At 44.9% G+C, this 17,824-nt stretch overlaps 1 protein-coding gene across 3 annotated transcripts in view; it reads left to right on the forward strand.

Annotated features, from left to right (window-relative positions):
• The first annotated feature begins 2,569 nt into the window (after nt 1-2,569).
• The window catches only part of Kcns3 (potassium voltage-gated channel modifier subfamily S member 3), a 43,053-nt gene continuing 27,798 nt past the window's right edge, over nt 2,570-17,824 (forward strand). For 2 of the 3 annotated variants that reach the window (XM_071601355.1, XM_071601358.1), the window contains exons 1-2: nt 2,570-2,704; nt 2,801-2,963. The gene's annotated coding sequence lies outside the window, so the exon portion shown is untranslated. Of the gene's footprint in view, nt 2,705-2,800; nt 2,996-17,824 lie in introns of all 3 variants that reach the window. The other variant, XM_071601356.1, reaches the window with a different exon arrangement.

Genomic DNA, 17,824 nt, shown 5'->3' on the forward strand with positions numbered 1-17,824 from the left:
AGCAAGGAGTGAGTATATGATAGGTGGGTAAGAGACAGACTGCCCAAAGCGGGTAGTGTCCAGAGCAAGGGTATACAGAGGTCTGGAAGACAGACTGGATGCGGTTCACATTGGCTTTATATATCCCCAAAGACTTTGACTTTTTGAAGTCCTCTTTGAAACCACAGAGGAGTAAGCAATATTGTCAGTAGATGAGTTACAGTTGACAAGTTAATGTGAGGTTCCCTTGAGGCTTTCCCATAGGCGTGATTAGTTAAGAGGGGAGTAGGTATCATGTCATGCATCCTAAGGACATGTTGATGGATTAGGAAGTGGATCTGTGGAGGGAAGAAGGCAATTAGGTCAAAGCATGTACCACTGTGGTGGGGACAGATTGGGGGAAGGGGATCCACACACAGGGGCGCTCTCTCTCTCTCTCACTGTGTGTGTGTGTGTGTGTGTTTTGAAATAAATTAACCATGTTTCCTGGCTCAACTGTGGTCAATGTTCAAGAGTAAATATTCTGGGAACAGGCATGCTTTATGGTCCCTACAACATATTCCTGTTTATTATTTAATTTGTTTCACATGGTCATCCTATGAGTGAGGATGACCTTACAGATGACAATAGCAGGACTGAAAGACTAGATGACTTCCCACATCCTTCAGCAGGCAGAGAACCAAGACATCTGACTCAAACCTGTGCTCCTCTGCATATGCATTCTACAGCCCACAATGGAGGCTTACCCCTTTCCGTCCCCAGCTCCTGCAGGTGTTACGGGCCCTTCCTGACCACCCCTACCAGTGCCTTCCCTCCTGCTGACATGCAGTGCTACAACCTGACTAGATTCTCCTGCAGCACAGTTGCCTTCTGCAGGGCTTAGAGATGCAGAACATGATTCTTTGCAAGCAAACAAGCATGGGCTTTTGGGATAAACTTAGTGATTTTGGAATGATTAAATAGCTAACTGCTGGGAGAGACCTGGGATCATTCTTCTTAAGGTGCTGATAAAATGTAAACATTTTAAGTATAAACTTAGACCTTAGGTGAAAGATGATGAATTGTGTATAAAAATTACCTTTTCCAGCCTCTTGCTAACAGCAATGTAGACAAAAGCTTTGGATCCTCCCTTTACTGGACAGGAGGCAGGCTTGGGGGAACCAAAGAACCACGGGATCAGGGACAGAGGAACCAAAGCATGGGCTCTGCAGCTACCTTGCCTTCCATGAGCCAAATGAAAATGCTGGAGACCAGTGGTCCCCAGTCCTTTAAGGGAAAATCATCTTATGCTTTGGTGGCTATCCTCTCCTCTGGGCAACCACCCTTTAAGGTTCAGGTTTCACCTCTTTGAAGATACTGTAAACATTGCTCCTCCCCCCCCCGCCCCCCAGTGGGTTTTGATTGAACAAAGTATAATTAGGAAACCCACAGATCACCATAGGGTACTTCCACGAGATCAAGAAAGTGTCTTTCACTCATTCCACAGATTCCTTTGAACCCATCCTCGAATTGTGTGGTTTCGCTAAGCGCTTCTCTGAGGTGGTGGTCAGCAGATGGTGGGTTGGGGGCGCCCGGTTGAGGGCAGCTGGCAGAGCTAGTGATGTCGAGTGGGAACCCAGGGAACACTGGGCTCCTACAGCTTGGAGCAGCTGACTCTGAGGAATTACTGCATGTCTGCACAATTTAAAAATCTGCAGTCTGGGGGTGGGAGGGGGAAGGCGGGGGTGGGTCCCCCAGCGTCCCATTTCTCCTCCAGTCTGTTGGCTGAGCGTTCTCGATTGGTGGAGAGAGGCCAGGAATGCCTTTTGAACCACATGCGGCCCTTTCTGGGGTCCTGTTTGTTCCCCAATCTGAGCGAAAGGCATCTCTTTCTGACTCTCTTCCATTCGTCCTTCTGAAAGGTGACCGGATTGGTTCCCCCTCTGCACATGAGGTGCATATGCTTGGTGCATATGTCCAGCCACCTCTTCTGACTTGGTAAGTCGAGGAATGGAACAAACCATCCTGTGAGTCTTCAAGCAGCGGGAGGTGGCAAACGTTGGCAGAACTGGGGCTGTTTCCTCCTTCGCACTTTGTTTTAAAACAAGTTGGGGCCTCGCGACTTCCCAAGAAAACCCCGGCAAATTTGCTATGAGTTGCTTGGGCCGCGACTTTTGAGAAGTATTTTACCCTAGCCGCTGAAGTCGCGGGGGAGTTCGTTTTCTTCGCCGGGCCTCGGTGCTCTCAGCCCGGGTGAGGCTGGCGCGCGGGTGGGAGGCCCGGGACGCGCTCTGGCGTTCACTGGGGCAGAGCAAGTTGCTCCAGGGGTGACTGCACTGGCCTGGGCATGGGAGAGGGGGGCACTTGTCCTGCAAAGCTGCGTTTCAATCCAATCATCTGTCCTCTTGTCTTGCGGTCTGACCCCGCAGTCTGCAACTGCCCGCGCTGGAGCACCGCGCCCTTGGCCGGGGGAGCCCAAGTAAACGCCTAGATTCGAGGCAGCGGGCGGAGCTGGGACCAACAGGGCGGTGACTGAGCGGCGGGCCCCGCCCGGCCCCGCCCGCCGCACTCGGGCGCCTCTCTCAAGCCCGGCGGGACCAAGGGACTGACCGACCGACGCGGGCCACCCCGCTCTCCTCGCCGCCAAGGCGGCGGGCGCGGGGCGGCGCGGAGAGGCCTGATCCCTGCAGCACTGGCGCGCAGCGTTGCAGAGCGGAGCAAGCCAGACGCACCAGGACTCCTGCAGGTACCTGCTCGCGTCCCCACCTCGCTGCACCCTCAGGGGACTTCTGCGTGAGCCCCCTCAACTTTATTGCATCTTTCCCCACCTTTGATGCTCCAGGCTCCGGCGGTTCGGGTTGCGGGTGCAGGTCTACTCCCGCAAGGGACTTTGCATCCTACTGGGCGCCTGTCTGCAGGCGCCCCCCATCTTCCAGTCCCTGGAGCGTGCCGTCGCTGGAGTCCTAAGTCTCTGCCTGTTGCGCGAGCTGCAAACAGCCGAAACGGTGTGTGAGTCCCTTTGAAAGCCGCGGGGAAGGTATCTAGGATCAGCTTTCGGGGCTTTGGGTGGGTTGGAAAACAGACTGGAGGCGGGAGAATAGATGAGCCGCGGAAAGGCGGCACCTCGCATAGGGGCATCCCCGGGGCGTTTCCTTCCTCGGGAAGCCCTTCCTTCCCTTTCTCGAGAGGAGGCGCTTCCCTGGCAAATGTAAGTGCTTCCCAGGCCGCCTGCTCCGCCTTCTTCCCTGTCATTTCTCCCCTCCCCTTTGCCCTGCAGCGGAGCAAGGTGCCCCGCGACAGTTGCAGGGAAGAGCGCACCCATGGCCCTTGTCCTGGTGCATCGTTGCGCCCAAGGACTGCGGGCACGCTCTGGGTGGGGGCGGCTTGGGGCTTGCAGAGCGGGCGTGGAGTCACCGGTAGAGTCTCAGCATATAGATAAGTGGTAGTGGTGCGGGTCGGTGCCTCGGGGTCAGGAACTCTTTTTTTTTTTTTTTTCCTCGCGCCCCTCTAGATAGCTGGGTGCCTGACCTCCGGAGGCTCATCAGCCTGCGAGAGATCCAGACCTGCCGACAGGGGCCGCGGCGAGCCGGGCTAGGCGCCTGCCTTTCGCATTGCAGAGCTTGTCCCCCCTTCCTGCCCCCCCCTCCCCGCCCGGTGTCCCTTCTCTTCGGATTTGGGAAAGAAACATCTTTTGTCCTCTTGTTATTTTCCTCTGTCTGGGCTGGGGAGACTGAGGGGATAGTTTAACTCGGGTAGCCTCTTCTTCAGCTGGTGAGAATGACCCCAGGGGCTCTGGTTTGGTGCCGAGGTGCAAAGAGCCAGGGGAGGTTTCTTATGGTCTTCCTGGAGAGTATTTATGGTTCTCTCAAGGATTTTGTCTTTCACCTTAACCTCTGAAGAGTGTGAGGCAGGCGAGGGAAACCAGACCAGAAACCTTTCCCTTTGCTTTTCATATATTTGCTTAAGCGATTTGCATAATCGTGCGTTTAGAACTGTGTAAGTTACTCCTAGATGCTCCCCTTCTTACACCACTTGCAAATAGCTGCCCACGCACACAGGAAACGAGTATTTTCCTGAGCACCTGCCTCTTTGCTAAAGGTATGAACCCCCGTGATTTGTTCTCCCCACACGCAAACTCTTCACCTGGGCATCGAACTCTTTGAGGACATTGATTCACTCGCTGTGCATTTATAACGAGCCCACCATGGATAAGGCCCAGACACCGGGCTGCGCTATGGGGATGGATTAGTGGAAGAGTTTCTGTTCCTTCTATTACTGTTCTTTCTCACCAGATTCCTTCCTTCTCCTTGTTCGTCATTTCAGAACTAGATTGTCAGTATTAGGAGAGGAAGGAGAAGGATGAGGAAGTGCATTGGAACTCCGAGTCCAAAGCATGTTGTGACCATTCTAAGGAGTCTGGTGGGATCTGATTTAACTGAATCTGTGTCTGAGTCATCATTATTGCCTAAATACAGTCATTGATGAATGCAGCCAAGACAAACTTTTGCAGAAGAGAGCAAGTTGGGAGGTCAGAAGTAGTCTTTGCGTTGTTCCTATTATTACACTATTAAAAATCCAATGCTCTGACGTTTGGATTTGTCAGCAAAGTTCCAGCTAAGGTGGTTCTTGCTCCTTCTCCTCCTCCTCTTCTTTGGAAGGGGAAGAATGGGGATTCCAGTCTCCTCCTGTCTGTAATGAATTCACTGTAATCCTTCCCAGATTCTGCATTTCTCTGTTCTTCCCCACATCTCAATCTGCCCCCTATTTGGCATTTGGAGTTGGAATGTGTGTCAGCTTTGAGAAAGCAATGCACCAAGCGCCCCCACCCCCTTCTTTTAAAATAGATAGCGTTTATTGACTGCATACTATATATCAGATACTCTGCTAGAAATCTTTCCAGGCATTATCTCATTTAATCCTTGCAACAACCCCATGAAAAAGTGAGGCTTGGGAGTTGCCAGCAGATGGAGCCTCTCAGGTGAGTCCTGAGTTTCATGGAAGCCCAACAGGATAGAGTGGGACTAAAGTCTCAAAAGTAGGGAAGAACAGCTATCCATGGCAAATCCCTGCAGAAAGAAAAGTGGGTGTATTTATTGCCCCTGTTTATCAAGCATCAAGATGGTGTACTCCTCCAGAGTCTCACTCCTCCAGAGTTATCTAGAGGTAATAGATATAAGTAGAGAACAGCATATGACTTGGGGATCTGAGTTCCAGCCTTGATTTCTAATTCTTTATCTCCTTGACTTGACATCGGTCACTTTTCTTCTCTGCGTCTTATCTGTTTAGCTGTAAGGATAGATTTCTAATATTTATTGTCACCTTTTGCTAGGCACTACAAGCTAAAAACTTTTACATGTATTAACTCATTTCTTCTTGATGATAATATAGCAGATATTTCAAATGAGGAAAAAGACTGAAACTGAGCAAATAATTGTGTAAGGCCACCCAACTAGGAAAACATGAAGCTGGGATTCTATCCCCAGCAGTCTGCCTGCAGGACCACTGGGAGATCAAACCTTTTCTTGTTTATTCTTAGTAGGACCTCAGTCTTAGTAGGACCTAAGACTGAGTTTATTGAGTGGTGATTGGTAGAGCTGGCTTGAAGTTTCTGGTTTTTCATCTCAGCCTTAAAAAGAATTTTGAAGGTTGCACTAGAAATTGAATCTCTTTCCTTTGCCAAAATAGTCTGCTTTTCAATGCAATTCTTCCCATCTGGTTAGAAAGAAAGGAAGACAGAACTTAGAGACCATAGACTAGGAAACTTTATGATTATTCCAGAAAACACAGTGAACAATATGAGAAACTCAGAAAAATCACAGAACGCGTTGCCTCTGAGTCAAATCCATCCAGTAAGTAAACCAGTAACCAACCCACAAATGTTTATTGTGTGGGTGCCATGTGCTTGGCCTATAGGCACTGAGGGAAGGTGGGATCTGATATGTAGTCTTTGAGCTTGAATCCACAGTGGATCTCAAGACTCAAGATCAATAAGTACAAGACAATACAGATACTAATTATGTAATTCCAGCTAAGAATTACAAAGACTCTGTCACATACAAACAACCTATTGTAGTTTGCAGGAACTTTCATGGTAGTTATTTTCATAGTAACTGAGTGTGATAAGCCTGTATCAAAGGTGAGGAAAATAAGGCAAGGTGGGCCTTGAACTTGGACTTGGCCTGGCATCTTCTGACTCCAACTGCAACATCTTTCTTCTTCACTTCTGTCTGGTGTGGAAGACAGAACAGGAGGGCAAGAGATAGGGAAAGTCCTTAGAGATGGCTGAGTTTGAAATTTATCCTGAAGCTGCTTTTTTGTTTGTTGACCTTGGCCACCTAGGGGCACTTAGTAGTGGTAGGGGAAGGAGAGTAAACAGGAGAGGAAGAAGAGAAAGTGTTTTGTTTTGGTTTTACTTTTTCGGGGACCGAATTCTATGTGAAGCATGGATGGAACACCCAATTTTAAACATAGTCACAATGTTTAGAACCTGCAGAGAAAAAAGGAAAAGCTTTCATTCTAGTTCATAATTTCTGTTCTTCATCTTTTGAAACTTTGTAGCATATGTGCATTGTAAAAGAAAACTCTCTTTTATAAACTAAAAATAGTTACTAGATTAGATTGTTGGCAAAGGGGTTTCTCTATATGGAGTCTTGCAGAGCCTTAAACCATGATTTGCTTGGAGGAGATACTGTATGAATATTACCTTCATTTGCACAAGTGTCCAATGATAAATGCTTAAGATCAGCTTGCTTTTAGCTCGCAATGTTACAGTGAAGCAGTTAATGTTTACATCAGCTGCTTCAGTTTCCTTGCTAAAGTTCCAAATAAAGAATATAGTCTCCCATCAACTGAGAACCTATTAGATTTCATCAAAATTAACTTAATGATTGCCTTATCTAGTCATAAATCTGTTATCTTTACATAGTTAAATATAAACAAGCATTCATTCAATAAGTGATATGTACTATGTCAGGAGCTGGGCAGACTGTGGTAAAGGAAACTATGGATAGGGTGTGGGTGGTGGTGGAAAGAGAAAGACATTAAACAAATAAATGCAAAATTTGAGCAGTAGTAGTGCTTAAAGGACTTCATGGAGTGACAAGAGTGGGGAGGGCACTAGTTTAGATGGGAGTATCGGAGAAGACCTTTCTTAAGAAGAGATTTCATTCTGAGGGGTAAACAGGAATTTATTAAGTGAAGAGTAGGGGAAAGAATTCCAAGCTGAGGATTCTTAGGCAGGAATGAGCATTGACCATTAGGAGAAGAAGTTTGGAGATATTTGGGAGGAAGTTGGAGAATAGGGCAGGGGTCAGATCGTGTTGCTCCCTTTATATAAGTTGAGGGTCTTATGGTTTATCCAGAGGGATATGGAAAGAAATTAATGGATTTGCGGTAAGGGACTACCATGAGCCTATTTGCATTTGCAGTGATCACCTCTTATCAGCAGTTTTGCTCTCTATTTGGTTTCAGTTAACCCACAGTCAGCTGCCATTCAAAAATATTAAGTGGAAATTTCAGAAATGAACAATTCCTAAGTTTTGAGCTGAAGGCCACCCTGAGGAATGTGATGGAATGGCATGCCATCCCACTGCATCCCTCCAGGGATGTGAATTATCCCCTTGTCTAGCATGTACATACTGTATTCCTACCTGCCTGATATTCAGTCAGTGACCATCTCAATTATCAGATCAGCTGTAGAGGTATTGTGGTGCTTGTGCTTAAGTGATCCCAAGCTGTAAAAGGAGTGATGTTGGCAATTTGGATCTGTCAAAGAGAAGCTTGAAAGTAGTTCCTTTATGTGAAAAGGTAAAAGTACAATAAGACATTTTGAGTGTGTGTGTGAACCACAGTAACATAACTTTTATTGTCTGTATTGTTATAATTTATTTAGTTTATTGTGCCTCATTTAGAAATTAAACTATCATAGATGTAGCAAAAAATATAGTATATATGAGGGGTTGGGTACATTTAGGCATCCACTGGGAACATATTTCCTGAGGATGAGGGGGGACCACTTTATACAGGATGGCCTGAAGTCTGTGAAGAATAGATTGAGAGGTGCAGGCATGGGACTTGGAAACCTAGTTTGGAGGTGGGATCTAAAGCCAGATTGAACTAGGTTGAAAAGTGAATGGGAGGTGAGGAATTGGAGATCAGACATGGATAGCTTGGTTACAAAAGGGAGCAGAGAGGCAAGGTGGTGTGGGAACAGGTTTGTGTCTATGTGAAAGATGACGTTGGCTGAGGTTAGGGAGCTGAGTTCCCTAATAAATCTACACATACACATCTTTACATGTAGATTTACATGGTAGTAAACACTTCTAGAAGATTAATTTGAATTCTAGTTCTAGCTTTGTCTCCAGTTGCTGGGTAACTTTGAGAATATTACTTATTATCTTTCCCTATGCTATTTTTTCCCTGAAAAGTGGTGATTTTATGATTTAAATATATATATACAATTTCACTACAAGTCTTTTTTTTTTGATACTGGGGATTGAACTCCAGGGCACTCGACCACTAAGCTACATCCCCAGCCCTATTTTGTATTTTATTTAGAGACAGGGTCTCACTGAGTTGCTTAGGACCTAGGTTTTGCTGAGGATGGCTTTGAACTCATGATCTTCCTCTCTTAGCCTCCCAAGCCACTGGGATTTCAGGTGTGCACCTCGATGCCTGGCTAAAAGTCTTTTTTTAATTGCATAATTTATATACATTAATTTGGATAGTTTATATAAATGGACTTAGGGGAACTCTCAATGGGCATGGAGGAATAGTTGTGATAGGATTCTAGGCATTTTCTCATTGATGATCATCAATAAGCTGCTTTCAAATTGGCTTAAATGGAGAGATGTCAGTTACAAGTCTCGTGGTGAGGAGACACGAGCCCCTATAATATAGATAGAGGGGAGACCTGGTGGAGATCCCTGGGTATATTGTAAACTTCTTTTTATGTCTCAGTAGAATCTTTCCTATCACATGGGACACTTACCCTGTACTCATTGCTACATTGTAAAGACATGGAAGAGAAGTATCTGTGTACTGTTACCTGAGACTTCCCAGGGATTAATTTATAGTCATAGGGAAGGAAGGTCCATAGAACTTATTCCACAGAACAGTTAAGTCATTTGCTGCCTCTAGAAGATCTCTTCTTAGGTTCTCCAGAGAAACAGAACCAATACGGTATATATAATTTTAGAAAGGTATTTATTATAAGGCTTTGTCTTACACAGTAATGGAGGCTGGCAGGTCTGAAACCTGCAGGGTAGACTATCAGGGTACAGATCCAGGAGAGCCAGTACTCTGGTACAAGGCTGGAGACAGATTGCTATAGAAGTGGAAAGAGCTGATATTCTAGTGAAATTCAAAGGCAGTCTTCTGGAGAGTTCATTCTTGTTTAGAGGAGGCCAGTCTTCTTTGTTTCATTTAGGCCTTCAGCTGATTTGATGAGGCCCACCCATGCAGGGATAGCAATCCCCTTTACTTAATTTTTACTAATTTATATGTTTAGCTCATAAAAAATGCCCCTTCAGAAACCTCAAATAATGTTTGACTAAGCATCTGGGCACCTAGCATCCCAGCCAAATTGGCTTATAATATTAACCATCACACCACATTTAGCAGTATATGCTGAACTAAAGGTCCAAAAGAAGGAAAGAATACTCAGTGATAAATCTGGAGTCACAGGGAGTGAGCATGAAATAGGGCCATTGGATTAAGAGTTAGTTCAAAGATCTGTTAGGTCCTTTGCTGCCTCAAGAAGACTTTTTTTTTTGGTAATATTGACCTAAGTTCTGGTAAATATTTAGTTTGTGTTGAGATAAAAGAATTCCAGCAGACTAAATTTGGGGGCTTGAGTATGCTTACTTTCAAAAAACTTTCCTGCTATGGTCCACTTGGCTTTCCTAAGCCCTGATGGATGTGTGGAGGTGAATTCAAAAGCATTTCCTATGATTTACTTGAGGTAAAAAACATAATTGGCCAAAGAGATGGGAGGACCTCGTGGTTAAAGACTGTGGTTTGTAAATTTGGATTGAGAAGAGATGCCTGGGTTCTGGCAAGGAAATCTCACTGGTTCTTGTCTTGGAGGTCAATAAATCATATGGCGTAGGCAGGGTTTTTCTTGTGGGTTTTTAAGATCCCGATTTTTTAAGTATGGTAGCCTCAGGAGGCCACTGACATTAAGTCCCCCCTCCCCCATTTCCTTGGCAATTAGACGTTGTCTGGCTAAGATTCAGCCCTGACCTATGTTTCAGAGTTGAGTCTCCTTGGCAAAGCTTATTTCCTCTGGGCTGAGAGTGTAAAAGGGAAGTGTCATGTGTGACAGTATCTACCTTCCTACCTATCTACCCACCTACCTATCTACCCACCTACCTATCTACCTACCTACCTACCTACCTACCTAATCTATCTATATATCCATTCATTCATTCATTTCTATCTATCCATCTATCTCTGTTTGTCCATTCATCTATCTGTCTATCTGTCCATTTAGCTATCTTTGCCAAAGTGTGAAAAGGTACCAATGTCCCCATATCCTCTCATCATCTCTGTAAATCCTGGAAAGCAGGCTGACTTGAGATGGGAATAGGAGAATAATAGACATTCATACAGTGCCTAAGACGTCACCCTTTAAGCCATTTTCCCAGACTTCAGGAGTCTGTTTTCTCAAGCATGCATTCCTATTTACTATGGGGTGAGGACTTTCTTGCAGCATGGGAGAAGGAAAGCCTGCAGCTACCTAGAGATAATGGCTAAAGCCGCCTTCTGAAACATAGCCTTGAGCTGTCAGATGCCCCTGCTGGGCATGCTGGAGGATCTGTTTCTTCCTTCCAGTTCTAGTCTGACTTGGTCCTCTGTATATGGAGAACTTGGAAACTCAGAGAGAGGTGGGAGTATGTAAGAAATGGGTTGAAGAAAGGAGAGGTGTGAGAATTAATTTTAATAAGTCAAATTAAAAACTTTTTTGACTTGCATTGCCTGGGGATCTCATTATTTTATAATTTTTTTCATATTCATGAAATATAGAATTAGTCATAGCAGATAGTTCTGGGCAAAGCATTTAAAATATCCTCCAAGGATGGCTTCCAGGAATTGGATATGGATGTTTGTGAAGCATAAACACATTTTTTTCTACCTTCCCAATGATGGACTACCTATCTATCTACCTATATAAGTCATCATATTTATTTCATTATATCTTTAAAAAAGTAAAACGCCCCCCCCCCCCCAAAAAAAAAAAAGTCACTGTGAGAACTTGCTGCAGCAAAAGACACTTGGCCCTCTGAGAGTTTCATTGTAAATTTGTTGAGGATTTATGGTTTGGCAAAAGCATTCTGTTTTCTTCTAGCAGCAGGAAACACTTTTCTGAAATCCGTTTTGGAAATGCCAGAACATGTCGGGTGCTCAGGCGGGGTACAGAGAAACAATAGCTTATGTTATGCTTTGCAAGTGTCTCCCAAAATTTCATGTGTTGAAATTTGGCTGCAACTTTGATGATATTAAGAGGGTGGGAAATCTGACTAAAATTCATGTGCTGGTATTTGGATGTGAGGGCTTTGGGAGGTCATTTGGATTGCACGAGGCATGAGGATGAACTCCCGGGATGGCACTAGTGACTGTGTAAGAAGAGGAACAGACCTGAGCTGGCGTGCTTGCTCTGCCCCACTGTGTGACGCCCTCCCCCATGTCGTCATGCAGCAGGAGGGCCCTCCCAGATTCTGGCACCGTGCTCTTGGACTCCCAGTCTCCAGAACTGTGAGCTAAATAAACTTCTATATAAATAACCAGTCTCAGGTGTTTTGTTCCAGAAGCAGAAAATAGACTGACAACTAGTGGTAGACCTCATCACAGTGTCCTGAGCCCCCAAGAAAGCAATATGGCGGGAAGGCACCTCCCAGGCAACCCTTTCCACTCCATTTTGAGCAGGAAAACCCTTGTTTTGTAAGTGGAACGTTCATTTAGTCATGTTTCCACCAGACATCTCCCACTTATCTACTATGAATCAGCCACTGATGTCACTCTATGTCAGGGATATTGCTAAGAAATGGCATTCTGCAAGTGCAAAGGAGAGGTCCCTATTTAGTATTAGATTTGTGTGTGTGTGTGTGTGTGCGCGCGCTCGCGCGCGTGTTGATGGGATAAAGGAGTGCACTGAAAGCGTTCTGAGAGAGGTGACATTTGAGCTGATTTCTTGAAGACAGAAGTTGAATTAACTGGAAAAGAAGGGGAAAGAAGATGCCCTCCAGAGGGAACAGCCTCAGTGAGGTTTGGCAGGGAAAGTGCATGGTGTGGTTGGGGATGACAGTCAATCAATGGGACTGAGGCAGCGGAGTCAGAAGCAGGTGGGTGGGTGCTGAGGACAGAGAGGCAGGAGGGAATGCTCTTGCTTAATGTCTAAGGAGTTTAGACTCTGCCCTTGAGATGCTGGGGGATACTTTGACTTGTGGTTTTGAAAGTTCTACTGGCTCCTATGAAAAGGGAATCGGAATTATTAGTGAGAAGGGAGATAAGTTGATGCCACTGCTCAACTGCTGGTGTGATTTTTGTGGGTACGGGAGAGGGTCCTCTGCTCCTCAGTGTCTGAAATTCTCTAGAATTCTATTTCCCTCCTTCCCTCCCTTCCTTTCTTCCTTTTGAATGGAATTTTTGATCCCATGTGTGTTTTATCTTCCTAAAGTCTCCAAATTTCCTTGGGGTAATTGTCCCTGGCCCTATTTGAATATTGTCTTGGCAGGATAGTAGCTGCTAAGGATGTCCCTGGAGGTTCCATTCTTTCTGCCAGCTTCTTTTCCATGCCCCAATATAGCCATTAGGTGGACGGGTGGCACGGGCTTAGCCAGTCATGAGCTTTGTTAATTGAGTGACTTCCAGACCCTTCAGAAGGACCTTGGGTCTTTCTTATTTCAGGTATGGTTCTTTGGCCTTCTTTTAGATTCTAGGAGCTTCATGTAGCCTTCTGAAAAAAAATTTCATTTGTGTTAGCCACAGCAGTTGTTGTTTGTGTTCCAAGAACCCCAATAGATGTAGGGAATGTCCGAAGGCCTTACTTCATACCAGAATCTAAAGTAGCTTTTCCTGCTGGGTTCAAAGGGGGAACAGGGAGAGAGCACAAGGGTGTTATCTGCAGAAATGGAGCCAGGGATGTCCTGAAAGGACAGAGGGAAAGTATGTCTCTGCAGACCAACTTTGTTGCTTCCCAGTATTACTGTAGGGTCCTGCTTCTGTGTCTACCTGGAGTGGGTCAAATTAGCATCAAATAAATGGAGACACTTCTTAGATACTTAGGATTCTAGTTCTTATTCACTTAGGACTAGTCCTAACTCAGGACTCTTGCAGTATTAGTGATAAAAATAGTTAAGTGTTGATGGAGCACTTACATAATGCACCAGACACTGTTATAAATGTGATGTGTACATTAACCCATTTAATATTCACAGAGACAGATGGTGATTCTTCATAACTTTTATGGATGAAAATTCTATTGTCATCTTGTCCTGTATGCAATGGTTGTTTTATTACATCTATCTATCTATCTATCTATCATTTATTTTTCTATCAACAGACAGATGAGGAAACCTCAGGGAAGACTTTTAATAACTTAGTGAGGAAGTGGAAGATTGGCTGGGTACTGAGCCTGTGCCTTTATCCACGGGTCTGAATCTCTTTCTGACTGTGGCCTCAGTTTCCTTGTTTGCAGAATGAGAGTACTAATAGCATTTATCCAGCACTGTATAGCATCAAGTAAACACCATATAATATTTTCTTAGAATAATCACTTTGGGACAGACACTATCACAATGCCAGAATGCACATATTTATACAAGTGAGCTCAGGACTCTTCTGTCTGTTCCTAATGCTTTGCAGAGTCTGGTAGCTCCTAACAGAAAGGATGGGGGGCGGGGTGTGTGTGATAAAAAGCCACTGGTATTGTTCCCACACTCATTTAGGAGGATAAGACTGAAGGAGAGTTTATTTCAGGGGCATAAGCCTGAAATAAAAGTGTGACTCCCCGACCTGCAGCGAGGCCCTTGGTGAGCTCTGGCCTCACTAACTCTGCTCTGTATTCAACCATCTTGAACCTCACTTTTCTCATCCATCAGTGGTAAATCATGAGGATGCCTGCCTCTCCAGATTGATCTGGAGATTAAAAAAGACCATTCATGCATTCACACTTTCATTATTTCTTGCAGGATATTAAAGACACAAAGATTGAGAGAACAAAGCCCTACCCTTGCAGAGTTCCCAGTGCAGTGTGGAGAGAGTGAGGAAATTGTTCTGTTGTAGTGGAACAAGTTAAAAACTGTGGCAAGGCAGGCACAGTGGGTAGGACCCTAGGAGGGGGCCTGGATTCAGGGATTGGTCCTAGAAAATATCGTAGAGCTGAGTCTGAGGGCATTCTGAACAGACAAAACAAGTATAGGGACCTGGAACCATGGGAAATTGGGGCCCTTGAGGAATTTCAATTAAGTTTTCTTAGTTCTAGAACTTGAGTTGAGTTGTGCCAGGCAAGCATAATGGATGAAGAGTAATAGTAAGAGCTGACACTTAATCGATCATCTACTGTGTCTGTAGCACAGACAGTTTTATTTGTATCATCTCATTTTTAATCTTCATAACTACCCCATTTGGTAGGTGATATTTAGTATCCATGCTTTAAAGAGGAACTGAGGGGCAGAGAACTTCAGCAACTTGCCCAAGATTAGATAGAGGTGAGGCTGGGATTCTGACTCATGCATCCTTAATCCAGAGTTTATGCTGAAGGCCAAGGGGACCATCAGAGGACTTTCATCTGGTGCATGTGCAATAGAGCGTAATCCAGCCTGCTTGGTATGAAGGAGAACGCGGGAGTAGGAAATGCAGATAGGCCTAAGCAAGGGAGACAGTCAGGAGTCTACTGTGGAGAATGAGTGCAAAAACACCAAGTATCTGGACTGAAGTGGGGGAGGAGGAGGAACAGAGAAAAGAAGTGGCGGGAGAGGTCTTGGGGATGTGTCTTTGCCCATCCTTGCTGCTGGTTGGGTGTCAGCTGACCTGGGAGGACTCTGACATGATCTCCAGGTGTTTGGCTTGGGAGGCAGGTGCAGTGGGAATAGAGGACAAAGGGAAGCTTTGGATATGTTTATTTTAAAGTCCTAATGGGACATTCAAATGGACATGTTCAGCAGGCAGTTGTAGGAGTCCAGAATGTAAGAGGGAGGTCTGGGTTGGAGACAGACACCTGGGCTCCATAATTACATGGGGTTAGATGGCATTGGCCAGGGAGAAGAGCAGAGGGACAAGGAGGAAACGTGGGGTGAGGTGGGGGGTGAAGACCACAATCTGGAGGCCAGCAGATTGTATCCAGGCTGCGGGTTTCTTTGGTTTGGCCTACAGTATTAGCACATGAGAAACAATAGTGGCAACATTTAAAAAACTGGGAAAGTTCCCATAAAAATAAGATTTGTGGGTGTTCTGGACAAATTGGGTGATCTGACCACCTGATGCCCATAAATGAGGGATGGCACTCAGCAGCCAGGTCTTGTCAGGCAGCTGGTACTCCCCAGCACGTTACAGTAGCCAGGTGTCTTCCTCCTTCTCTCATTTTGGGCAGCTTCTTGGCCCCTGAAGATATTTAATTTGTAGACTCAGATTTAAGACTTGGGCAGAGGAAGTAGAGTTTCACAGGGAACTAAAAATGAGTAATCAGACAAGTAGGAGAAGTAAGAGAGAGTGGTGAATTGCAGGGGTGGGGAGATGGGGGGACGAATGCTGGGGACAGTTAAGTCAGATGTAGACTGGGAAGTGTGCCTTTTAGGATGCCCTTCGCAAAAACACTTGGTGGGGTGCTAGGAGAAACGCATCTTGAGAAGCTGTGCTGCAATGAAGAATTTGGGTTGGGAAACTTTATTTTCTGACATTTTACAATGTGTGAGTGATGAGTGTATATGTATGTATATGTATATATACATATATATATATACACTCTCTATATACACACACACATACATGTGTATATGTACATATGTATATATGTGCCTATATATACATATATACATCAGGATGACATATATATCAGGATATACATACACACACATATATGTGGGTGTATATATATGTGTGTGTGTGTGTGTGTGTGTATCAGGATGTTTTTGACATAAAATAGTATTTATTTATTTGTGCTTGACTTACATTTTATAAGAGTGACAAAAAATCCAGTCTTAGCCTTGGTTGGTAGATTATTCCCAAGGAAGAGGCTGTTCTTATTAAAACAGAACCCTTCAGGTTTTAAAATGAAATCAGGTGCTTTTTATTCCTTGCTGCCAAGACAGCCCTTCTGATTTTAAAGGTGTTTGGCCAATAAATGTGACTTTACTACAGCAAGCAGCGGTCCCTTAAATGGGAGTAGTTTTGCATCTTAGCATCGGCAGGTGAAGTGGAGAAGTGGCCAAGCGGTGATTTGTCACCTCATTTACTTGTGAGTTCCTTTGCTGTCACTTCCCTCTGTCTCTTGCCTGGTGAGGTCTGTGGGATGGTCTCATTACCTATCACCACTTCTGTTGCAGTCTAGGTCAGGGTGCTTTTCTTGGATTTAAACCATATCCCCAATTTTTCCAATTTTTTTTTTTAGTATTTGTTTTACAATATACTTGGATTTAATAATGTGGTGTGTGTGTGTGTGTGTGTGTGTGTGTGTGTGTGTGTGTGTGAACTATTCCATCTTTGATACAGCTCTCTTTGTTAAAGAAAAAAAATATATATCTCCCATCTGCTGGTGGTTGATAATTAAGCTACTTTTCTTGGGTGATCACAATTTCAAAAGCACATTTGTTACGATTTTTCTTTTCTCTCAATTACTGCAATGGGTCAGAGAGACTTTAAAATTTAACATGAATGGAAGGAGCCAGGAGCTGAGTGTCATGACAGATGTCAATCGACTCATTAATTGATCCAACAAATAATGTTTAAGGTCTTAACTGTGTGCTAGATGAGGTTCTAGGCACTTGGAATACAATGGTGTATAAAGCAGAAAAATCTCTGCCTCCCAGAGTTCATGTGGAGAAAGGAAAAAACAACTATATAAAAAATGAAAATACATATTTCTATGTATTTAAGGAGTGATAAAGGCTCAGGATTAACAATCAAATGGGGAAAGGAATAGGAGTTTGGGGAGGTAGTGACATCTTCATCTTTTTTTGTGTGTATGCTGCAAGGGATTGAACCCAGAGCCTTGTGCATGGAAGGCAAGCACCCTACCACGATGGGCTATGTCCCCAGCTCAGAGAACATGTCTTTCAAGTGAAGCCTGGAGGAAGTGAGAAAGGAAGCCTTGCAGTCGCTGGGATACAACCATCAGGCAGAGGGACCAGTTGGAGCGGAGGCTCTGAGGCAGGGGTGGGCCTCATTGGCAGGACTGAGGATTGGCCTGGAGTCCTGTGCCAGTCAGAGGAGGGCAAGAGGAGCAGGAGATGAGACCCCACAAGTGATGTCGGGAGGGGAGGGGAGCTTGGCCTCTGAGGTGGAAGTTGCTAGAGGGTTGGCACAGGAGTGACACAATGTGACTTACATATTAATAGGACTCTTGCTGAGGGATTAACTTCCCCTGTAGTGTCAGGGGACCCCTTTGGCAGCCCTATGGACCATTTTTCAGATAGTGTTTTTAAATGCAAAACATGAAGGCCACAGAATATAAAGTAATCTGATTGTATTGAGATGCATTGTCAAAATAGTAGATCCAGTTTATGATTGAGCAGTGTGCATGCTTCTTTATTATTTCATTAAATAAGACCCAGCCATAGGTCAGTAGAGGAGGCTAGGGCTGGGTCTTGGGCCTTCAAGGGTGCCCATTTGCCTGCCTATTTCCTGCCTACAGCTCCAACCAGGACAGTTC

The sequence above is a fragment of the Marmota flaviventris genome, chromosome 14, assembly GCF_047511675.1.
Source record: "Marmota flaviventris isolate mMarFla1 chromosome 14, mMarFla1.hap1, whole genome shotgun sequence".
NCBI classification, from domain to species: Eukaryota; Metazoa; Chordata; class Mammalia; order Rodentia; family Sciuridae; genus Marmota; species Marmota flaviventris.